This window comes from Furipterus horrens, unplaced genomic scaffold (assembly GCF_987537825.1).
Source record: "Furipterus horrens unplaced genomic scaffold, mFurHor1.1.pri manual_scaffold_2, whole genome shotgun sequence".
Lineage (NCBI taxonomy): Eukaryota > Metazoa > Chordata > Mammalia > Chiroptera > Furipteridae > Furipterus > Furipterus horrens.
Window position 1 is genome coordinate 180,206,625 of NW_028327172.1, and position 26,439 is coordinate 180,233,063.

The 26,439-nt window shown below is 36.7% G+C and overlaps 1 pseudogene; it reads right to left on the bottom strand.

Moving 5' to 3' along the window:
• Positions 1-661: 661 nt before the first annotated feature.
• Positions 662-26,439, bottom strand: LOC150020080 (high mobility group protein B1-like 1 pseudogene; annotated as a pseudogene).

Sequence of the window (26,439 nt, forward strand, 5' to 3'; positions counted from 1 at the left end):
TGCCTGAATACCTAAGCACAGCAATGGATTATAGCCAGGAACATAAACTAAACTAGTTGGATGTTGGACTGGACTAAGCTTTAATAAGGCACAGCATCTCTGGACACTGACTCTATTTCTGGCCCTGATTTCTCATGCCAGAACAGACAAAGATGGGACATTGGAGGGACATCCTTTTGATTTTGCTTCCTGAGTAAATCTCACCATCAGATCTCATCCTCTTTTGTGTGTTCCTGAAAATGCTTTTTCTCGTGATTCCACAAGAACACTACTTAAACCAGCAATACTAATATCCAATGTTCATTTCTTCAGGAATTTTTCTCCCAACTCTAGTTTGCCTTGTTGTCAGTCTTTTCTCAATATCATCACTCTTTTCTCAATAGCTAATGAGCTTGCAACCTTTTGTTTTTAAACAAAAAAATATTTTACTTTGGGGCTTTCAGAATGTCAACAAAACAGCTGCAACTTATTTTTTTTGCAATTATGGAGTGGCATTTAGTTAACAGAACAACAACTATTTTTTAAGCCACATCAGATTGAAGATTTGAAAAAAATCCCACCATCTCCATATGTATTAATTGGTGCTGCACACCAGCAAGAATCTCCTTCAAATTTCCAGGCCAATTTACAGTCCTCATATTGTACCAGGCAAGGTTAGTGGCTATTGAAACGCCATCGGGTTAAGGCTATCTAAAGACACATTCAGTAGTGTGTTAACTATACAAAAAAAGACAGTGCAGCTTAAAAACAAATCTTAAACAGCCTTACATTTCAATTTTTTTTAAAGGTGTGAGTTGTGTACAGGGGGTCAAATGCTTTATAGACAAGAAAAACTTATCTTTCCCATGTTTCTCCTTCAGAGTAGCCACCTCCTTTTCATCTGACTGCTTGTCACCTGCAGCCATGTGACTCCACATCTCTCGCTGCTGCTTTGCAGCATTACCGATGGACATGCCAGGATACTCCCCTTTGATTTGTGGACCATACTCAGAACAGAACAAGAAAGAGGCCAGAAGAAGCCTCTTGGGTGCATCAGGATCCTTGAACTTGATTTTTGTTTCTCCTTTAGAAGGGATATAAGTTTGCATTTCTCTCTCAAAACAGGCTTTGTCCACCATTGCCATGTCTTCCTATTTTCCTTTCTCTTTAGCAGACATGGTCTTCTGGCTCTCTGAGAACTTTTTCGAAAACCCTGAGAAGTTGACTGAAGCATCTAGGTGCTTATTCTTGGGCTCCTCCTGGAAAGTTCACAGGAAGAAAGCATATGATGACATTCTGCCTCTCATTGTCTTAGGATCTCCTCTGCCCATGTTTAATTACTTTTCTTCAGTGAGCACAGAGTCACCCAGCGGCCGTCTGGCTGGCACTTGTCCCGGCACTGTCTCTATGGAGCTCAGTGTACTGCAATGGCTGTGAGAGTGGGATCCAGACCCAGACAAGTTTGCAATCTTTATCACACACTTTTACAGTCTTGTTGAGAAACTATTTATGTATTTATTCAGTAATACTTAAAGTTTCTTATAAACTGGAACCATTTAAAATTTTCTCTTGTATTTTACCTAGTACCTAGTATAGCACTGGCCTTATCAAGTCATCTGTCAGAATTAGTCCTATCCATTTCTGAACAGAGGGAGACTCAGTATTTCAGAAAACAAAAATGTTTTTTCTTCCCACTTGACTTTTTCATCACCTTTGGAAGCATACCCATTTCCTATAGCTTTCACACATGAAATCTTATATTATCCTTTGCTTCTTGAGTTTTTTCCCCCTGTATTGATTTCAGTTCAATTCAGTACCTTCATTCTTCTTAAAGCCTGAATCTGAATAATATAATGCAGGAAATTTCAAATTAATTTTTTTATGAATTATCTTCTAAAGGTTTCCTTTTTTGGTGCAAAATTATAGAATATACTTTCTTAGTTTCAACAAATCCTTAAAATCCTATAGCTTCTCTTTATCAACATCTGAATAAAATTTGCATTTTGTACAATATAATTTCCAGTCTTCTCATCGCTTCTCTTTTTGTGTTTTTCTATTTTTTATTTTTATTTTTTATATTTATTTTACTCTTAGTTTGGTGTCTTTGAACCAAACAGAAAGGCCAGCAAGGGCTTCTGGTTTCTGTATTTATTCCTGTGTCCTAGATTCCAGAATATCAAGTTATTAGTTATCAATGATTAATTATTATTTGGACAGAACACCTGAGTTTACATGGTCATTGCAGTTTTGTCTCTTGGAAATTGGCATGGGAAGTCACTCTATAATCTAAGCTACTTATTAATTTTGCCGTAAGGAACTGTTGTCACTGAAACCATAAATACTCTAAATCCTTTTGATCATCACATTTTTCCCTGTTGCAGAACTACATGGGAAGCCAATTCATAATCAGAAGATTGCTTGGTAAGTGTGGAATTAGAACAAGTAGCTTCTGATGACTCAAATATTAAGAAGGGTGAAGTTAAGATTGCTTCTGAGCAATTCTTTATGCTTGCAAGGTTCCCTAACAGTGTGTTCTGCAATCTGGTTAGGTAGAAGCTATAAAAACTGTCATGTAAAAGCTACAAGCAGCTTCTGTAACAGGTAAAGACTTGAACACCCCTTTGAAGCTGGCTGTTCTCTCACTCTGGGAAAACTTCCTGAATGGTTCTTTCGTTGCACAAATATACAGCATGAATCACTTATGAATTATATCTTATTTTTGGAGAAAAATGTGATGTGAATGTTCACCCAAATAAAAATATTTTGGGCTGTGAAGCAAAGTGCACTCTGTCAATATATGGATTTCTCTCAGCTTGTGCTTAGCAAACCTCTCTCAGCCTCAGTTTCCTCTTCAGTAGAATGGAGACAATAATATTTGTGAAGATTAAACTAATACAAGTAAACCTCTTTGAATCATGTCTCACATCTAGTAAGTAGCTTAATACTAGTGATGATGATATACTAGAATATCAGTGCTTTGAAAAATAAATACTTTATTTTCTTGTCTGAATTGAGACTGTACTCTGCCACTAAATGGATTTTTGTTCTTACTGGAGATACAGGTACTTTGGAAGGAAGATGGCAGAATGAAATTCAAGTTTCATCCTTGCTGCTTGCAGGAGGACCACGTATAAAGTATCGGGTTGCAAGTGCAACATGGGATGAACTGTTGATTCTACACATGATCACTTTGTATGTGATGAATATAGTAATACATACTACTATGCTCTTATGTGTTTGCCTGTGTCTGGAAAGGACTTTTTCTTGAATTGACATCCCCACCCACAACTATCTTGAGTAGAAGATTCTGGGACAGAAAATTAGAAGGCACGCTTATAAATGAAGTGGAAGAGGAATTTTTTTTTTCTCTGACAAAAGGACTCTTTGGATGTCTAGAGGTAAAGGTGGGTTGGCACCCTTTTGTGTGGGGTGGGGTACAAATCAGTCACTATCCCGCATGGGGTCAGGCTAAGGTCTATTATGATTTGGGCAATACTTTTGCTTGTTAAAACTCATTCTCCCTTTTTCCATTGGAATTAAGTATGTATTGGGCAAATGGCTGACCAGCTACACTACATTCCCCAGCATTTTTTTGCAGTTAAGTATTGCCATACACCTGAGTAATCTCTGATGGAATGTGAGTAGAAGTGGTGTGTCCCACTCACAGACCTGGCCCATAAGACTCCTGAGCATTTTGCCGCATTGTTTTTTTTCCTTCTGCCTTACTAACATGACAATAACCAGAGAGATCTAGGAATTTGCCTGTGATGTGAATGGCAGAGTTACCACCAGACTAATGCCTGAATGGCTTCATGGAGAAAAGCCAGAGCTGGCCTGGAACCCCTTTTATGTGAGAAAGACATATTTTTATACCACTGAATTTTTGGGGTTTGTTTCAACCATTTTGCCTACTGTAACCAATCCAGAAATTAATGTGTGGACAGTGGTGTCACAAGCTGAAAAGTTGGAGAAATACATGATATCATGGCAAAACACTGACATTTATTAAAGCTATCTTCAACTACAACTCGGAATGCAGACCACATGCTCATATAGTTTTAGGTGTAGTGGTTGGAAAAGAGCTGGAATATTTATACATTTTGGCAGCTATTCATTGCTTCAAGTAAGGTACTGTATTGCAAGAATTGGCTGGTTTGTGCACAGAGATTGAAGGGGAGAGAGAGAATTCACAGGCTTCTCAGTATTGGAAAAGTTAACTGCTTCTGAAACCCAAACAGGAAATAAGACTTAAAATGGCTTCAAATGCAAAGGACCAATAAGATTTCTAAGTTAAATTAAGGTACTTAATCTCACAGCAAAAATCTGATCTCTTACCACCCAACTGTTTTAGATGTCCTCAGGGTAGCTGTTGTCATTAAGTCTATACACAGGTGTATACACACACACACACACTCTCTCTCTCTCTCTCTCTCTCTGTCTCTCTCTCCAGGGTAGTTAAAAAAAGAGCAGACTAAATAATTATGTCTAAGAAATTATTTTGAGTGTGAATACCGGTACTTGGAAGGGACAGGAAATAAATAATGCAAGAACTTAGCTTTTGAGGGAATTGTACTGCCAAAGAAACCATAAGCCTCACCGGAGAAAGGTTTTGACCCTGACCTGTAAGAAGGGTATACACTCAGTGCTCGTTACAGGTGTGGCATGGATGATGGCAGTGAAGGAGGAACTGCGCAGGGGGTATATCCAGGGGACAATGAAGCTTCTCCCAGAAATCCAAACCACGACAGTCTGGGGATCCCCTCTATTCCTACGGCAGGGTCTCACACAATGCCCACCCAGCAGGAGTGACTCATTTCAAAGAATTATGATTGCTGTATTTTTTCCAGTCTTCTCTTAAAATATATATATATATATATATATATACATATATATATATATATATATATATATTTATTTTTTGGAGCAGTTTTAGGTTTACATAAAAATTGCGTGGAAAGTACAGAGAGTTTCCATGTAACCCTTCACCCCAACTCCAAAACACACAGTTTCCCCTATTATTTTCCCTATTAATCTCTTCCCTTAGTGTGGTACATTTTTATAATTGATGAGCCAACATAGATACATTATTAATTAGAGTTCATATTTTACATAAGGGTTTGCTCTTTGTGTTGTACATTCTATGGGTTCCGACATATGATACAGAATAGTTTTACTGCAGTAAGAATTCCATGTGCTCCACTTATTCATCTCTCCCTGCCTCCTCAAACCTTTCTTCACATGCCCTCCTGCCCTGCCAAGCCCCTGGTAACCACTAAATTACCATATTTTTCTCACTATAAGATGCACCTGACCATAAACCTGACCTAGGTTTAGAGGGGGAAAACAGGAAGAAAAATATTCTGAACCAAATGGTGTGCTAAAATATTTGATAAAATATAACAGAATAATATTTCAACCATAAAAAATGAACATCAGTCAACAGCAGTATTAAGAACCATCATCACTGTCATTAACAAATTAGAAGAGGCTTTAAGGTTCAAGTACTCTTCTAGTTTTCTGGGAACCCCAAGAACTCATCATCACTAGTGTCAGAATTTATGAAGCTCAGTTGCTCACAATCACTGATATCACTTTCTTCACTATCTTCATAGTGACCAGATGCCCTGAGATTCAGCAATAAAGTGGGACAGTTAAGTGTCCCCAGGGGTTTCATGTGGGCCTACTGCTTCCTCTTCTAACAGCTGTCGCCACTGCTGACAGGTCAGGTAATACACATCGTGGTCTGTGATGCACTATTCACTCAGTAAGACACACAGACACCCCCCACCCCCTGCCCCGTTCGGGGAAAAAAGTGCGTCTTATGGAGAAAAAAATATGGTATTTTATTGTAATAAAAGTTTTGCCTTTTCTAGAAGGTCGTATATGTGTAGTCATACAGCGGATAGCCTTTTCAGATAAGCTTCTTTTTCACTTAGTGATATGCACTTGAGGTTTCTTCATGTCTTTCTTAAAAATCACTGAATAATGTTCCATTGTGTAAATATACCACAGTTTGTTTTCTATTCACCTACTGCTGGACATCTTGGTTACTTCCAGGTTTTGGCAATTATAAATTATCCACGTGTAGGTTTTATGTAGATATAAGTTTTCAACTCATTTACTGGCTCAAAAGACTATGTTTACTTTTTTTAAGAAACTGCCAAACTGGCTTCCAAAATGGCTTTACTACTTGGCATTCCTATTAGTAATGAAAGAGTGTTTCTGTTTCTCTACACATTCTTCTTCTTTTTAACAGGAATTTTTATTGTGGTTATCCTGCTCCATCAATGTACACTCACTGGGGCTCAATCAGAATGCCTTCCTTTTGGTGGGTATTCTGTACTGTGGGGGAAAATCTAGCCCTGTTGGAGAAAGTTCACATTCCAGAGATTCTGGACTTTGAACTGGATGCAGCAACTGGGTAAGACTTTGAATTGTCCCCCTGGGACAGGAATGAGTCTATTTTATCTAGGTCCAGAGGTACAGATACTTGATGATCAGAGACTAGACTGTGGAGATGGCTATCTGTCCCTTAGAACCTACTTCTCCTTTCTCCCATTGTAATCAAAGGGCTGGACAAATGACTAGTTAGCTACACAGTGTTTTCTAAGTTTCCCTGCACTTAGCTTTAGTCATGAGACTATGCTCTTCCAATTCTTTCCCTATTCCTCTATTTGAATAGAAGGAACATGTACCAGTTCTGAGGTTGGCCATAAAAACTTCCAGACATATCTCTCATATTCTCTCTCTCTCTTGTTTTTCATGGAATGGTGGTAATCAAAGGCGAGTAGATGAACCCTGAAAACCCTGTTATAAACAACCAAGTCCTATCAGTTTTGGTCCCTGAATAACAGCATCAAGGAGACCTACCTAACTTGCTGGCCAAAATACTTCCCTCTAGACTGTTAGGTGAATAAGTAATGAACTTCTGCTATATGTGAAATAAGCTTCATTCTATTTGTAACACTAACTTGGTTCTAAATTTATTTGTTTTAATTAATACAAATGCATAATGTAAAGTACATTATTATTATTTTTGTCCTAGGCACTCATAATGCTGCCGGGTTCTTTTTTTCTTTCTTTCTTTCTTTTAAATAATGATGTTGGACAGGGAGGTCACAGTCACATTCTCAATTGATTATTTTCTCAGTGTCATTGATAGTCTGAGTCACAATGCAATCTTGAAGTAAAGAAATTTACATCTGGTAGTTTCTTTACTACTTCTATCTGCCTATATTTAAATGTCAGATTTTGTTAACTTAGGCAAATTTCTTTAACTTTTAAAACTTCAGTTTACTTATTTAAATAAAAGAGATAATATTACCCATTTCATAAGTGTGTTTTGGAAATTAATTGAACTAAATCTTGTGAATCATTATTATATCATTTTGCACTTAGGTGCTCAGGCAACATTAGCTATTAGCTAGCTCCAAACTCTGTAAAGTTAGCTTTTATACCCACATTTAATGGAAGGGCTGGAATTTAAAATAAAATAAACAAAAAAATGTCTTGCTATGCTCATAGCCCCTGGGTAAAATAATTTTTGACTTTTGTCAAAGTGAGAAAATGAGGAAGTATAAAAGACACGGGTTTTGTTTGACTTCCTGGGGGAATAGCCGATTTCCCCAAAACAGTAAAATAATAGCACCTCCAACTGGGCAGAGAATGTGTAAAGATAATTGCTGAACCTCTCCATCCAGGAAAATCCAGCAGTTAGGGCAGATGCCAGAGACAGCACATGGGGGTAACACAATGAATTGAGAATGTATACAAAGAGTTCAGCAACTGGCAACCGGCAAGAAAACCACAGTGAGCATGTGTTGCATGGAAGTTATTGGCAGATCCAGTTCAGAAATCTAGCAGCAGCTGAAGCAGTGAAGACAGTAAATAATTTAAATTGGCAACAAACAATTTTACTGAACACATACACATAACGAGAACAATACAACAAAGAGTGTGAAGAGGATTGAGGATGGGAGTGATCAGATTCTTAGAAAGGTCACACAGCCAAAATGTCAGGATTACCTAGACTTTGCATCTTGTCAGGGGTCTCTGCAAACCTCCTACATGATACCAAGAAAGAAAATAGAAGAACAGAGAAGCTAAGAACAATAAGCCAAGTCTTACTTTCAAAAAGAGAACAGTTAAAAAAAAAAAAACATTGGAGGGAAAAGATTTTCCAAGATCCTAAGTAAGGAGGAATTGATGATCGTATACAAAATTTAAAAATTTTATATGTTTTGCATTTTAAATTTATTTACAGCATGTTTGAGATATCCTCAATTAAATTTATCTTCTTTAGAATTCCCAGTTTACACTTCTCAGAGACTTATTCTATGTGTGCAAAACAATGCAGAATTTGGATGCTAATAAGTATTTGGCTATTATAATGCCCATCTAGTGATTGATTATATTGAATTTAATCCATTATATTCTACCCTAAAAAGAAAAAAAGGGGGCGGGGGATAAGATTAAACAAAGTTGAGTTTAAATTCTTTTCTGGTACTTTGCCAATAAGAGATGGCAGAAAATGAATCAAATTTAAGTGCAGGAAAAAAAAAATGCAGTAGGAGAATGACTGGAAGAAGAAAGGATGGAATATTCTTCTTAAAATGTTACCTTTCTCTAAGGAATGTAGCCTTTTAGAGATCAAAGATAGTCTTTCATCTTCTGCTTGTTTTACAGCAGGATAGTCTAATGAACGTTATTTTTGTTTTAGCCAGTTTATCTTTCCTACCGCTTCTGACACGAAGTTTCAGGCTGGGCAGGTGGGATGCTCACTCTGTGTCGCATCGACCACCCTCCTCACTCATGAGCCTACCTTCCGCACTCAGACCATTTTTAGTCGTTGTGTCATGGTTTTCCTTTTTCTCTCCTTCTGCCAAGACCTTGCTCATTTTTTAGAGCCCAGATTAAATCCTCTGACCTCAATGAACTCATGTAGCATATAATTCTTTGAACCGCATAATTTAACACTTTATTTTATGGTTCTTAAATCATTTCATGTATGTAAATCATATTCTGCCAATAAGATAATGAATTCTTTGAGTGAAGGGCACAGGTCTTCTTCTTTCAGGAACATGGTAGATATTCAATAAATATTTATTTATTGATTGTTTAATATGCTTCCTAATGCATGTAAGTTACTCTTTGGAACTAATTATACAGTGGAAGACTCTTACTAAAAAAAAGGAGGATGCAAAAGGAATTTGAGCGCAGAACTGGATAAAAACAGGGCTTACATTAATGGTAGCAAATGACATGATTAACACCTTTTATGGCAGCCTTGCAGCTTGAATTTGATAAAGTAATTTCTTCAAAGAACCAAAAGCTAAATTGAATGATTGAATTTAACTCCATAGTGTAAGGCTGTGTTAGTAGATTTTTAAAAAGATGACATTTGAGAGTAATTTAAGTGTGATACATCAACCTGCCATTGAGCTAATGAACTTCAAGTAGGAAAAAAAAAAAGAAATTGCTGAAGAGTTTGGTACAGATGACTCCTTCAAGTGTCCTTGGGGAGGTAAGATACATATGTAATTGAACGAAAGTCTATCTTGACTGACCCTGATGACAACAATGTTCAACTCACATTACAGATCACCTGTAGTTGTTAATGGACTATTTTTTAATTGCTTTAAAATTATTCATGGTTACTATAAGGGAGCATAGTGTTTCTTATTTATCTATACCTCCTTAATAAAGTGAGTTTTTAATGCATTTTTTTATTTGACACAGTTTATAATAAACTTCAGTTGTTCTAGTTTAAATTAAATCGGAGGGGGGAAAAAAGCACATTTGGTTGTCTTTTATTTGCCTAATCTTTCTGTCTTTATGAATGCCTTGAGATTGTGAGATCAAATTAGTTCAACCATAAAATGTGGGAATAAATGGGTAATTGGTGACTGTAATCTAATAAAAAGGAAAATAAAACAGAGAAAAACCTTTTCCTATGAGTTCTAGGAGGTTTTCATCCAAGTTCACAGCTCAATTAAAATATGATTTTCTGTTTTTCTGAGGGGAATCACAAATGTTTAGAGACTGTTAGACAAATAATATAAAACTCATAAAATAAATACATTTTTTGAAAAATGGTGAAAATGTAGTAACTGAATAATATTAAAACATACAGTAATATTAATAAAAACACAAAACCCATAGCTAGAATATTTAAATTAATGCTTGACCAAATGGGGTCTTAGCATTTATTATCAGAACTACTGGATGTTTGAAATACATATTCCTAGATCACATCCCAGATCTAGTGAATTAGAATTTCTAAAATTGAATCACAAAAATCTCTATTGTAAAATATAATCCCTGATGCAAGAATTATAAAACTATTAAAATCCACTTGCCTTCTTAATTCTTAACTTTCAAAAATATATCCAGAAAGAGAAACATCTCATTATGGATAGTGTTAACTGCTGACTGAAATGTCGAAGGAGGGAAAACTCTCACTTTTTAATTATAGATCTTTTCATTGCTTTCTTCCAAAGATATGGCATCCTTCAATAATAAAGAAAATACATGTAATTTTATGGTTTCTGATACTATGAATTGCATATTGTCTGTGAGTTTTCCCCTGCCCCCTGCTTTTGTTTAAGAGAACATATGGGGAAATTGTGGTGTTTCAAATCCAGGACTGTCTTAGTTAGCTCAGGTTTCCATACATAACAAAATACATTGGAGTAGGTGGCATAAACACCAAAAATTAATTTTCTCCAAGTTCTGGAAGATAGAAGTCCCAGATCAAGGTCTGGTAGGGTCAGCTTCTGATGAGAACTCCTTTTCTGATTTAGAGATAGACACTTCATCCACACATGTTCTTTCCTCTGTGTGCATGCAGAGAAAGAACTTACTCCTTTCTCTTCTTACAAGAACACTGATCATCCATCCTTATGACTGCACTTAACCTCAGATACTTTTTCACTTCAAATGCAGTCATTCTGGGGGGTAAGTCTTCAACATATGAATTATGGAGGGGACACGCACATTCCATAACATCACTGAATAAGCTAATAAATTTGAGTGAGCTATGGAGGGGAGAAATGAAGGTTAGGATCTTTGTTAACACCCTTGAAGAATCTAAATATAGAGACCAAGTGCCAAAGTTTAAGAGGTGGAAATAAAGTAATAGAAATAAAATAGAGCTGAGATTAAGAATTGGGAGGAATAGGATTTAAATGACACGTATCCAGAAAGATACTCCAGCTAACTTCAGATTTTATTGTTAAGGTCTCAGGAGTTGGAGATAGTCCTAAATTTGTTAACCTATTTAATGATTTAACTTTCTAAATCACAAAATAAAAATAATATTTAATTCATTTGCATTTTAAAAAGAACTGTGCTGCTTAGTTTGGTATAATTCTGTGAATTTATCATTGAAAGTCCAAATTGTTGATTATAAAAATTTCTGAATATAAAGCAGTCTGTTAACATGGTAAATAAAAACAATATAACTTAAATACATGATGTAAAATTTGGAATCATCTTGATATATTCAGGGAGATAAATTAAATGGCTAAACAGTTCATCTTGAAAAAAAATCTCTAGTGAAAAAAAATATAGAGAAGATGGATACTTTGAATTTTCTAATTTTTACTTTTTCTATCACTTTCTCTCTTCCCCTGGTTGTGAGTTTGTATGCTAAGAAATATCTTCTTGTGCTAGAACAAGGAAAGGTTTTGTTATATATGTGGGCTGGTGGCGGTTTATGCCTTTCCCATCCCTGCTCAGCTGTGTTCTTCCCTGCTCTTTGTGTAAAGATGTATCTCTGCTTAGTACCTGAACTCATGCTGATGAATGCCAGGAACACATTTGTTATTTTGACCCCACCAATGTGGTAGCGTCTAGAAATATTTTGATGTTTTTTATTCAGAATTTTGTATGTCTAAATAAATTTCTTGGCTATACTTGCTTTCTCAGTCTATGTCTTCCATAGGAGTCTAATCAGTTGACTCAATTCTGCCTTCATATACTGGTGAGTACTAATTTTCTCCCAGAGTTAGTTTTGCCTTGAACAGCTTACCTAAGAAGAACTCACACTTGTATTAGTTTTTGGTACTACCATAGCATAAGAAGGTATATCTTGTTCCTCATATAGTCATCATCCATTTGTTATCTTTTGAATGGCTAGATAGCCTGATACCAGAACCCTGTTATAGACCTTGATTTCAAGTCTTGCCTGCTTCTTTGAACCTTTGCTCTGTGTTCCCATTTGCCTAGTTGGAGTCCCTTAGTTTTTGGTGGTCATTGATATAAACCATGGCCTCCTTGGGCACTGTTCTTTGTACAGATCTTTGTCTAAGGAAATGTGAGGTTTCTTATTTCCAGTTCTCTTTCTCTTTTATTGTCTTTGTTTCCTACCCTTGTTCACTAGGAATGCTTCTTGCTCATCATGGTTGCCTTGAGGAGAAGCTCACTCAACCTGTAGTTAAAATAAATGTTGAATTACATTTTCCAGAGGTACCGTGCATGATAAAAGGCATCTAGTTCCATAGGAAGGATATATATGTTTTTGACTCAAACAGATTGGTAGAAGTCCACAGGACTTAGCAACCTCACATTATTTGTGGAATGAGATGCTTAATGATATAAATTCAGGGGGTAATAAAAGTTGCCTTGGGGAATGATGGACCTAGTGTTGGTGACTATTTTTATTTTTGAGAGCATGATGCAAACACGTATTTACTCCCTTCCTTAGCAGTTTTTGCTGTTTTATTTGATATAAGTTCTCTTAAGAATGAGATTTTTTGAAAAAATAAAATAAAATAAAAATGAGAGGTTTTATGCTCCAGCTCATTCTCCACTATGCATTTCTTAATGCATACCTGGAGTATAAGAAAGCAAGTCATAAATACAATTTGTATGAGTCTTTCATCAGACTCCATTAGGATTATTGCAATGCTATTCTTCTTGGATACAAACCTAGCAACAGCATTTCTACTTTATGTCTGCCTACTTTTTAATCTGGCAATCTGATGCTTTTACTAAATGATTTCAAATGAGTGACATAGTCTTACACTTTCACATTGAAACAATGCTACTGGTAGCACGCCTTCTGTGTGAAATCAGTTATATTCTCATGTGCTTGCTATGCACTTTTGCATGTAGCTTCCTGTTATGACAATGTAAGAGTCTATGTGAACTCCATTCCTCATTTTCCTTTCTTCCTTTTTATGAACTTGTTTTATTTGTTGATTCTTGGGTAGCTTGAGCTGTTGTATAAACTATGGTCCCCCAGCCTTTATCACAAGGAACCATTTTTAAGTTAGCTTCTCTGAACATAACCATCTTTTTCTTACCTAACTGGTGGGTTAGCTGCTGGTCTATCTCCTTTTCCTTAGGCTTATTTTATAAAGTATTCCAGCACAAAACATGCAGAAATATTGTTATTTAGATTCTTTACATGTCAGTTCTTTTTATATTGAAAAGTGCATTGACTTTTTATCAAATGGAAAAAAGAGAGTTTTAGGCAACTGCCCCAAGGCCAAATCACCACAAAAGAAAAACTCAGATTAAAAAAAAAAATTATTCTGATTTCATGTCCAATTCTCTTTCACTAATATTGTGAATTCATAGATGAGTATTTTCTCTTTGACTCTTTTATGAGTGGGAAAGTAAAAACATGAATGTATAAGCACTCATTGACTTTTGAGGTAGTCATTTTATGTAGCTGCTGGACTCACTGAAGGATGACAACAAAACCTCAACTGTAATCCATAACTGTCTTCAATTCTATCATGGCTCTTCTTAGCTGAGGTCTTGATCTAATTAAATTGTCATCACCCTGTTAAAGTATGGTTAGAGGGCATTTTATAAAGTTTAGTTGAAGAAGAGGAAAAAATGAGGAATTAATTATCTGACATAACAGTATCAGAGATTTCTCTGTTGACACATAATTTGTAGGTTAAACAATTTCTAGGAAAGATCAAGAGACATTGGCATCCCACTGGAGGAAAATCTTTACACATAAATCTGAGCTTAAAATACAAATAATAATTTAAATATCCTACTTTTTACTCAAATTTTTATGGAGTGAAAAATTATTGGAAAAATTTAAAACCTATAACCTATTTATTTATAATCGTATTTGATTTGACGTTAAGTATAGATATAAGGATTCAGTTAACACTAGAATTTCAGAGGACTTGTTTTGTTGAATACCTATTTATTTATTTTTATTAACTCTGTGCAAAGTGAAATCAAACTAGAGATATATAGTTTTGATTAAACCGAAATTTTCATAGAACTAAGTTATGGACTGGACTTAGTTATGGATAGATTTTTTAGCCTTTTAACTGTTAAGGTGTGGTATCTTGCAATCGATATAACATTACAATAGTCCCTCCCTATATTGCAGTTCACTTATCACAGCCTCACTGTATCACGGGATTTTAAAAAATATTATATTTAATTATTTATCGCGGATTTTTTGCTATATCGAGGGATTTTGCCGTACTGTATACGTATGTTGTTAAAGTTACATAGATTTAAGAGTGTAGAATATGTTTGAGAACATAAGTAGTGTTTATAAAACTGGAAAAGGTTAGTAAGGGAGTGGGAAAAGTTAATAAGGGACTGGGAATGGTTTATAAGTATGAGAAGGGTTTATAAAGCCTTAATATATATATATATAAATACTAAAATAAATGTAAGGTTCCTACTTCATGGATTTTCATCTACCACAGGGGGGTCTAGAACGTAATACCCATGCTAAGTGAGGGAATACTGTATTATTAAGTGATTATTATTATATATAAGTGATTATTATTGAAATTGGTTTCAACTTCATATTGAAAAGTTTGAAAACTATTTTAATCTTCCTATTCTTTAGACTTGGTATTGAATTTGTTGTTAGATTATTTTTTAATCACTTTCACCTGAATCATAGCAATGCCTTTCTAACTGATCTCCCTGCTACCAGTCCCTCTTCTTCAAACCTATCTTTCATACTGTTGTCAGATTAAGCATGCTAACATATCACTTTCTTCATGTCACTCAATTAAAATGATCAATAATATATAATGAGTTTAGGTATCTATAAAAAACCAGGTGGCAGTATTGAAAAATTGGTTGTGAAGTTCAGGAGAGAGAGCTGCCAAAAAGATAATTAGGGATTATAGATAGTTAGAAGAGAAGAAAAAGTCAATATCACAGAGTGTGTGTAAGAATAGGAACTAGCAAATTAAATCATGAAAATATAGCTCTAGACCTATGGCTTGCAGAATTATCGCCATGCCTTTGGATAAGAAATATATTTTTTATCTTGGCCAGATATATACAAACACACAATAACTCATCTATACACACACATGTACACACACACATTCATCTGAAACAAATATGTTACCAAAATTTTTATTATAATCAATGTGATACATGATGTTTTCAAGTAAATTCTATTTTATTTTACTAAAACAACAACAACAACAACAAAAATGTGTGTTGTTGATCTATAATTGAGTTCACTGGTAAGTGTTGACCTATAGTGTGAAAAATACTTCTACAGAGAAAAGCAGCTGCAAGCATAGCATCATTAAGACCTGGGATAAAAGAGTTTCAAGGAGTGATTAATCAATGGAGTCAAAGAAGCAGAGAGATAAAGATACTAGTCAAAGGACCTTAGATGGATTTAATAGTCATAAAGTGGAATTAAGGGGTGCCTATTGCAGTGTTGATTCCAGGGATTAAAGGGGGATGAAACCAGACTGCTAAGGGCTAAGAAATGGTCAAAAGAGGGAGGTTGGGACTTCTGGCCAAGATGGAGGCATAGACAGACATGCTGTGTCTCCCTCCACAACTAAGAAGGAATACAACTACCTCAAAACTAGAAAAAAACAGAAGTTCCAGAAAACCAAACTGCATGGAAGTTCAGCAAACAAAGATATAAAGAAGAAATACTCATCCAGAAGGTAGGAGGGGCAGAGCCAGGGCAGAAAGGATGCAGTGTGGTGGTGGCAGCATTGGCAGGTCAGCAGAAAGTGCAATAACACATTTTAAAAAATCAGGAGGGACACCTGGGGAGCATTCCCAGCTCCTCATCAGACCTCGCAGCTCATGGTCCCAGCACCAGGGAAAATCAAGCCTCATTGCTTCTGACTGTGCAAACCAGTGGGGGCTGTGGTGAAGGCAGAAACCACTGGTCTCAGCAGAGTCTGCTTGTTTAAAGGGCCCCCACTGTCCTAGAACATCCACAAACCCACCCACTCTGGAAACGATGGCCAGGGCAGCAGCTAGAGGGGCGCCAGTCCAGTGCGGAAATGGAAGAGGTGCCTGGAAAAGGGGCGAGTGCTGGGCGGGTGGCATTGTTCCCTCTTGGACTCCTCCCCCACACACAGCGTCACATTGTGGTAAAACAGGTCACCCTGTAAGGCTCTGCCCCTTACAACATAACAGGAGTGACAGCTCTACTTTGGACATGGAGGCAAACAAACACAGGAGCCTGTCAGAATGAGGAGACAGAGGAGTATGGCCCAGAAGGGGAAACAGATCAAGGTTCTAGTGGGAGAACTAATGATGAGGAAATAGACAACCTAACAGATGAGGAAATAGACAACCTAACAGATGCAGAATTCAAAATACTGGTGATAAATATGCTCACAGGTTTGACAGATATGCTTGAGTATGGCAAACTCATAAGAGAAGAAGTGAAGGCTATGCTAAGTGAAATGAAGGAAAATCCACACAAAACAAATGGTGAAGGGAAGGAAACCAGGGTTCAAATCAATGATTTGTAACATAAGGAAGAAAATAACAGTCAACCAGTGCAGAATGAGGAAGCAAGAATTGAAAAAAATGAGGAAAACTTACCAAATTTTGCGAAGGAGATGAACATACAGGTCCAGGAAGCACAGTGGGTCCTGGGCGATCTGAACCCAGAGGGAAGCACACCAGGACACATCATGACTGAGATGCCAAAGGTGAAAGATAAAGATAGAGTCCTGGGGGCAGCAAGAGAGAGGCAGAGAGTTGCCTACAGGGGAGTGCCTATGGGACTATCAGCCGATTTCTCAGAGGACACTTTGCAGGCAGGAAGGGACTGGCAAGCAATATTCAATGTGATGAAAGGCAACCTGCAACCAGGAGTGCTCTATCCAGCAAAGCTATCATTTGGAATTGAAGGGTAGATGAAGTGCTTCCCAGACAAGGTGAAGCTAAAGGAGTTCATCATTACCAAGCCTTTATTATATGAAATGTCAAAGGGACTTACTTAAGAAAAAGAAGATCAAAACTATGAACACTAAAATGATGACAAACTCACAACTATCAACAACTGAATCTAAAAAATAAAAACAAAACCCAACTAAGCAAACCAGAATAGGAACAGAATCATAGGTATGGACATCATTTGGAGAGTTATCAGCTAGGAGGGGGGAGGAGAAGAAATGGGGAAATGGTGCAGGGATTAAGAAGCATAATCGGTTGGTACAAAATAGATAGGAGGATGTTAAGAATAATAGGAAAGAGTGAAGCTCAGGACCCATGGACATGAATTAAGGGGGGTGGGATTACTGGAGGCAAGGGGGGTACTGGGCAGAGGGGAGCAAAGGGGAAAAATTGGAATTACTGTAACAACATAATCAGTAAAATATACTTACAAAAAGGAGGGGTTTTATCTCTAAAAGAAATCTTAAAAAGGCATGTGAATATAATTTAACTACACTATACAAATAAGAAAGTGGGTTCACAGAGGATAAGATATTTACCCACTTGCACAAGAAGTAGTAACAGAAGAATCACTCAAACCTAGCCAGATCATACTATGAAACCCAAGATTTTCTATCATATTCAAGAGGGGATGCTGATGAAGCCCATGGCAGGATTGATAGTTTGTCTCTTTCTTGTTCTCCATTAAGCTTATGTGTTCATCTATCTACATCCGTCCTTTGAGCATCTATTGAAGACTATTTGTTGTACTCATTAGAAACTGTTAAAATACTACTTTGTATTATAATTATTTTACATTTCTTACCTGCCTCACTAAGTTTTAAGTTGCATTTCAACAGAAATAATGTTCTATTCTTTTGACTTTGCTGGTGATTTTTGTCAGGGATTACATATGGTGTGTTATTCTATCGCTCAAAGCATTTAGCATAATTCTTTATACTTAGAAAATATTCAATAAACATTTATTTTAAAAAAACCTAGATTATGCTTAGTCTTTGACAATATTGTCATTTTGGAAATTAACATGAATTAGTTATTTCATAATTAGGGTTATTGGCCACATGCTGTATGACTATAAATAACATTAAACTATTCACTGCTCTTTATATTTTTCAAGGACTTTACAAACATGTAGTCTCTTTGAAATTTTTTTCAAAGAAACATACTTTATATTTTCTGTTTTCTTTCTGAATATACCTCAAACTCAACTTAGTTAAGGAGAGCAGTGATTTTTCTTTTTAATGAGTCATCTGTATGTCCTCTTTGGAAAAATATATATTCCTGTCCTCTGGTAATTTCTTAATTTGATTGTTTGAGGTTTTTGGGTGCTGAGTTGTATAAGTTCTTTATAAATTTTAGATATTAACCCTTTCTCAGATGTATCACTGGCAAATATGTTCTCCCACTCAGTGGGTTGTTTTTCATTTGATTGACAGTTTCTTTTTCTGTACAATACCTCAGGAAAAAACAAACAAACAAACAAACAAACAAACTCTTGTTAAACCACTGGGTGGGGATAAGAGAACCCAAACTTGAGGCGTGTAAGATTCAGTGGGATAAAAGTCCACACACTAATTTGCCACAGTTTTGATTGAAGGGGAACATGACTAGATTGTGAAGTTTCAGTTGAGGAAAAGATTTTTTAAAATTTCTCTTGAAAATTTTTAATTTTATTTGGGTTGTGTTTTGGTAGCATACAATTTCAGTCTTCAGAAAAAAAGTTACACAAAATGTTTTAGTGAGAACATAAGACAAGTACATTTTACTTGGGTCTATGATGTATAAAAAGGGGACATACAAGAGAAATGGCAAAATCTTCTTCTACTGAATTGTTCTAATAGGAGTAAATGGAAATGACCATGAAGACCACCAAAAGGAAAGACTGGCTCTTAGAATCAGATTTTAAGAAGCAGGGAGATCCCAGTTGATATCTAACTTATAGTCAATGAAAGAACTATTTCTAAATGAATATTGTATGTGTTTCCTCTAAAGTTATACATATTTATTATCTTACAGTTCTGCAGCTCAGAAGTCTCCTTGGGCTAAAACCAAGGGTCTCTTTCTGGAGACTCTAGGGAACAGTTTCTTTTCTTGCCCTTTCCAGCTTCTAGAGGTTAACTACATTCCTTGGCTGGTGGCCCCCTTCCAACATCTTCAAAGCCAACATAAATAGATAGAGTCTCTTCTATATCTCAAGTTTCAGATCCTATTTCCATAGCCTTGTCTCCTTCTTTGACTAAAGTTGGGAATAGGTCTCAGGTTTTAAGAACTCATTTGATTAAAATGGGCCCACTTGGATCCTCCTGGATGATCTCTCCTCTCAAAGTCCTTAACCTTAGTCACCTCTGCAAAGTCTCTTTTGCCATGTAAGGCAACATATGCACAAGCTTCAGGAATTAAGACTGGGACATATTGGGGTTGGGGGCAATATTCTGCCTACCACATATACAAAAACTGAAATAATAGAGATTATGCATATTATGTTCAATATTACTGATTAAGGAGAACCTTGGTATTTATTTTAATAACACTTCAAATCTTTAAATATGAAAACAATGAACTATTATTCTGTCAGTGATAATACCATGACAGCAAACCTGTTAAAGTATATTTTCCAAACTATCAGGTGATGTGGCACTTCCCACTCTAGGAGCTAAATTGTTGTGTGTGTATACCTCCACTGTAGAGAAACAATGGAAACTATTCAGGGAGGGGCCCTTCTTGTTTACAGAGCTGAGGCTGAGTTGTTTTCAGATTAAGGAATTAAAATATTTTGAACTGTTTCCCATAGCGATACTTCTACAAACGGTGATTAGGAGCTGTAATGCTATTAATATTGCACTTTGAATGAGTTCTAGGTAAAATATACTCATATTGGCTTGCTTGCCTAAAGGCATAATATTAGTTTTCCCAGGAGAAAATCTACAGTTTCTTCATAGCTGCACTGTACAAAAACACAAGCTTCTTGTCAGTTAATAACAACCTGTGTTTACAATCCCTGTTTGTGCATGTAAAGATATACATGCACATAGGAAGAGGCAGTGTTGAATAATGGGAATAGCCCTTGACTGAGAGATAGTACCCTGAATTCAAACTCTGTTATTGAATAGCCATGGAGGAAACTGGATGGCCTGGCTCTTCAGTTGGAAGATTTCATTAATCTATTTTATTTATTTAACAGCAGAAATCAAGGGCAACTCTTGCCTCTATTCTGTAGTGAAAGCCCTAGGCTTCATGAAGAGTGGCTGTTGCAAATCTTTCAGTTTTCAGAATAATTGTTGGGTGCAGCATCTCAAGAGATCACTTATTTTTATCTTCTTAGACTTAGAACAAAAACAAAAAACAAAAACAATAATACACTACCATCTTCATAACATGATCTATTGGTACCAGGACTTCTAAACAATCTAACGGTAAGTAGGAGAAGTCAAATATATATATATTCTTAAACTGGAACTTGGACCCTTGATTGCATTGGAAAACATAGCTATTAAGACTAGAATTGAGTGTTGAACACGACAAAGCTGTTTTTATTCTACCAGAGGGGGACATTGGCAATAAGCAAGTAAACAATAAAAGATAACCCTAGATAGTGGCAAGTTCCATTTAGCCAATTATAGCATTTGGAATGGACTGGAGGCTATATCAGAGTGGTCAGGAAGGAGTTCTTTAAGGTAGTTGTACTTGAACTTCTCTCTGAATCATGTGAGGGAAGCAGCCATATGAAGATCTGGGAAAGAATATTCTTAACACATTAAGTGCAAAGGACCTGAAACAGGACAACATCGATGTCTTGGCAAGACAGGGACAAGAATAGTGTGGCTGAAACTGACCTGGAGTCTGCACAATCCTTCCCCATGTGGGAAGGCCACCCTCCCCTCCACACCCCCACTGTTATTAGGGATTTCTGGACCCAAGGGTAGGTAGGACGACGACCATGTCCAGCTTGAAGCAGCTAGAGGAGCTTGAGACCTTCGCCCATTGTCCTTTACAAGATTACAAAGGGTCTTAATATCTGAGAGGGAGGGATAGTTATTTTTTACGAACCATGGGTATGGACTTGGGGGGGGATGCTGGGGGAGGGAGATACTGGGTGGAGGGGAGTAAAGGGGAAAAAAATTGGAACTACTGTAACAACATAATCAATAAAATATACTTTAAAAAAAAAAAAAAAAAAAAAAAAAAGAATAGTGTGGCTGAAGGGTCCTGAATTAGGAGAAGTATTATGCAAGATGAATTGAAAAGGTAGGATAGCATGTGGAGACCTTTTTTTGTTTATTTCTTTTTTAATAGGAAGCCTGAAAACTCTTATCACAGAAGTGATAGGATCTTACTTATTTCTTAGAAAGATTACTCTGGTGGCTGTATGTAAGATGGACAAAACAAGGCAAAAGTTGAAGCAAAGAGACCAGAGAAAGAGGCTTTTGCAAAAAGTCACACAAAAGTGGCTCTGGTGAGGGTACTAGCTGCTGAGATGCCCAGATGTTGTTAATGTGAAACGTATTTTTGAGTAGAGTTTGTAAGATTTTGTGCCTTTGCTTCCTTATCTTTTCCATTCTACCTCCCTCCTTCCTTCCACATTCACTAAATGGCAGGGCACTGGTACTGGGGATCCTAATATAGTTATGATACATTTCCTGACCTTAGACCAATGGAGACAGTGGTGGGAAGAAGCCTAGAGTGGAGTAAGAGCGCGAGAGCAGACCTGTAAATGAGGATGTGTGCCGTGTACTAAATGTAACACGGTGATATTTAACAGGAGAGCGATAACCCCACTGGGACAGAGTCAGGGAAGAGGGGTCTGAAAACCCTTCATAGAAAAGAGAGTGTATGAGTAGGTGTTTGTTTGCTAGGCAAACAAAGATGGAAAGAGCACTCCTGGCAGAAGAAGCAGTGTGTGCAAAGGCAAGGCAGCATGAAACATCCTGGCATTTTTGAGAAACTGCAAGTTATGCAGGTTTGAATGGTTTGAGATTGAAAAGAGTAGGTGGATGAGTGGGTGGAAGGAAATGGGAAGCTGGATGAGAAATGTAGCTGAAAAGATAGACTGGCACTTGGACATTGAATATCTGCTGTGCTCTGATAAGGAGTTTGGGCTTTGAGAATCTTTAGGAAGCTCTTGATCTTTTTTTTTTTTTTTTTAAAGAAATGTCATAATATTAGTAGCTCAGAGAATGGCTTAGAAAAAAAGCAAAACAAGAGATAAGTAGGAGATTTTTTAAAAATTAGTAACCTGAATTGTTTCAAAAGCAATTATTAAATTAGTTAATAATTTATCATGATTTAAAAAATTTTATTTATTTTCTTCATTCACATATTCATATAGATTCAATTAAATTCAAAGAAACATATTTTGTGTACATGTGTAGTATCTATTTATGGAAAAAGTCCAATTTTTAGAAAGTATTTGTAGCTTAAGTCCCATGTTGGAACATACCAGCCAGGTGGTCTCTCAAATCCCTCAACATTCTGTTGGCTTAGAATTGAAATCAACACATAGCTCTTTCTCCCTTCACTGATGTTAGAGAGAGGTCCAGTTAAGATAGCATCTATGCTGATATTATAAACTACAACTATAATAAATTAGTTCTCAGTGAGTCAAATGCACTTTGAAGTTGCAGCAACCAACACCTGCTGCAGGGTTTAGGTATAAGTCATTTGGACACCACATAGAGATAGGTGTATTGTCTAATGGTGCTATCACTGAAAAGTACAAGGAAAATTGATTCAAGGTAAGTGTGTCTTTTGGAAGTTCAACAGCATAATAATGTTACTGCAATTACTCTTTTTATATATGTATACATTTTTTTAGTTTGCAAGGTAACTTTACAAGTATTTCGTAGATCCCATATGAAGCAACACATCTACAAAGTAGTCATTTTCTCTCATCTCTGTTTCCATGACACCAGATTTACACTTTGGTGAATATCAGTTCATAAGACAAGATCAATGAAATCAACAAGTTGGCCCTAGAATGGCCAATTTGTGATCACTGAAACCACAGTGTTTATAATTCTCATATGCTGGATGAGGCATGGGTGGAGAGTGGAACACAGCAGACTATCTGAGTGCCTGCTTTGCTCTTAATTCAGTTGGGACAGTTTCAGAAATGGTAGGAGAAAGTGTTGACGGAATTCTGAGTTGCACAATTCTAAACCAAAATGCACAGCTCTAGATAATTCAGAAGCAAGTGCAGCTGGAAAGCAGGTCAATCAAGTCAGGATCAGCTCTATTGGGATAAACGATCTCTCTGGAGTATAGAAGGTAGCTTCTTCCTCAAGTGTGGTTGAGGCAGTCACCAAAGTAGGATCAATTTCACTTGTGTACAGGATGGAAAGGGCTGTTAGTTTAACATTATCATGTTCCATCTTTCTTCTATACAAAGAAGCTGGTTCTTCTTTGAGACCCTGAACAAATGCCATTATTTCCACATTCCAATCTAACAAGGAGAAATAATTTCTCTTTTCTCATGACAGTCAGGCACTCTCTAAATGTTAATTGAACTGATGTTATCTAGAAAAATATAAACAGACATATCTGTTCAGATATCTTTAATGTTATATTTATAGGTGTATAGGACTTAAATCTGAATGAATAGGAACTCACCAATTTGTACTATGTTAAACTGTTTTTTTCTGGTTCCATTTCAGTTCACTTTCTTTTTTTAAAAATTTTCCCTTTTTCCTCAACACTGTTGCCAGACGGTGATTATATTCAGATGTATAATTGAAGACTTTTATTTCCATTTGCATTCTCTGGTCAATTCTGAGATGCATGTCTGCTTTGCCGTGATTAGTGTGGAGAAGAAGCAGCTGTGAACAGGGAAGTGCCGGCAATGAGAAATCTGCTTTTTTTTTTTTTTTTCGCTGTTGGTAGAAATTGTCTAAATAACAGGTGTCTATCCTCATAAGTGTGAGAACATGTTATTTTTATCACTACGAGGGCCAGATCCAGCCTCTAGGTACTCATCTGAACTCAAAGAAAAGTCAGCTGTACTCAGAATCCCTGGAAGTAGATTTGTCCTACATGATTCTGTGTTTTGCCCTTCAATTGCTTCCATATGTAAAAATTACACTCCTTAAACATTTCTACCAACCTTTGCCATAAATCTCATGAATATAAACATACCCTTGGCTTTGACATAATACAAAACTTCCCTTCAAGATGGAAACAGACTATTGGCATTTAACACCTACAATTATAAGTAGCAGATGAGGTAATTTCAGTCATGAAAAACCCAAACCCTCAGTCACTGTTCTCCCACCCAGCCTTGAAAATGCTGGGTGTTCAGTTGAAACATTTTCACATTCTGAAGATGTATTTGAAGCATTTTTATGTGAGTGGAAACAGCATTAGCAACATGCAAGATACTAAAGCCCTCTCTTATTATTTTAATATAAAGTGACTAATTGTGTGGAATGGGAAATCCTGGCACATGAATGCACAGGATAACACAGCACCATGCCCCATGTAGGGCTCTGCTCTGCACACTCAGAGTTCAGATGGCATAGCAAATTACTTTCTTTCCAATCATTTAGGTCATCAGAATCCACTTGCAGTGAGTATGTAGCCTTTTAATTTTTCAGTGCAGCTTCTCTCCCTAAAACAGCATGAACCAAGCAAACTATGCCTATAAGAAAAACAATGTGCTAATTGCTATAGCACCTTCAGCATGTTTTGCTGAGCCATGACAGGAAAGCAGAAAAGAATACGACCACTAGGCACCACTGGGTAAATGTGGAGATGGATTTTAAATGCGATATAATGATAATTCCCAACTTACTGAAGATAAAATGGATAGATGTATATTTTATAATCTCTGGTAGCTAATTCCAGGAGAAATTATGTTTTTCATTTATATTTTAAATTTCTTTCTGCCAATAGTACATTTTGTTCATCTGTGTGTAACCACCTTTTATTCTTAGTAGTGCTGGGCTCATGGTAGGCATTCAATAAATGTTTTACTTGATTTGAAAGCATTATCTAAAAATTAGTTCCCTAGTTAATTATATGCCTCCTATTTTTAGCATTACTGAGAGCACAAATAACATCTTTTGTGTTATCTGTAAGGTTTATCAAAGTGCTTTGCACATAGTAGGTGCCTAACATATTTTTGAATAGAATTTTATTGTATAAAAATTAAAGGATTTTTTGTTTTCAGTAAGTTTAGTTAAATAAATGACTTTAATATGCATCTAATTTTTAAAACTCTTTTACTCCCTGGCTACTGTGGTTCAGTGGATTGAGCAACGGCCTGCGAGCCAAGTGTCACTGGTTCGATTCCCAGGCAGGGCACATGACTAGGTTGCATGTCAGGTCCCCAGTTGGGGGTTCTAGTGAGAGGCAACCACACAGTGATGTTTCTCTCCTTCTCTTTCTCCTTTCCCCTCTCTCTAAAAATAAACAAACAAACAGATAAATAAATAATTAAAAAATAAAAGAAGATAAAACAAAAACAAAAAATATTTTTTTATTTATTTCACGGATATAAATTTCATTGCTTTACTGGGATTTAGTTAAACTTGATTGCTCCTCTTTCCCACCAAATACAAAACAAATCCTGTTTGTTCTATCACCAGAATGGAGCTTGAATGTTTTATTGCTCTTCACCCCATATCCATTCCTACTACCTGAGTCTGAGCTTACCTTGAAACTATCCCTGATAACTGCAACAGCTTCCCCACTGCTCCCTATTACTACACTCCCAGAAGGTTACTTCACTCTCCACCTTAACACACTCCACTAACTTCCGCTTTAACTCGGAATCAAATCTGAGTTCTTTACCAAGACCTAAAAGCCCTACATCATTTGGCATATTTTTGTTTCACCCTGTTTGCCTTTTTCTTGCTTTCTCAGTCAGTTTACCAGGAACATATCAGCTTACATTTAATTCTTCAAATCTTCTAAGTCAGGGGGCCCCATACCCTGAACCTGTGGACTGGTACCAGTAGCTGCTTGTGAGGAACCTGCAGCAAGTGAAGCTCACCTGGGCTCCACCTAATGTTGCCCTGCCCCCCCCCCCCCCCCCCCATTCACAGTGTCATCTGAGTTCTGCGTCCTGTCTGGCACCTCCCCCACTTCCAAGAAACCAGTTCCTGGTGCCAAAAGGGTTGGGGCCTGCTGTTCTAAGCTTATTTCTATTTTAAGGACCTGGAATTTGCTCCACTTTGTGGCTGGAATGCTCCTCCTCCCGGTGCTTCCATTGCTAGATCCTCGGTGAAATTCAGGTTTCCACTCAAAGGTCATCTCCTCAAAGTGGCCTTGCTGCTCTCCTCTTGGAAGTGTCAT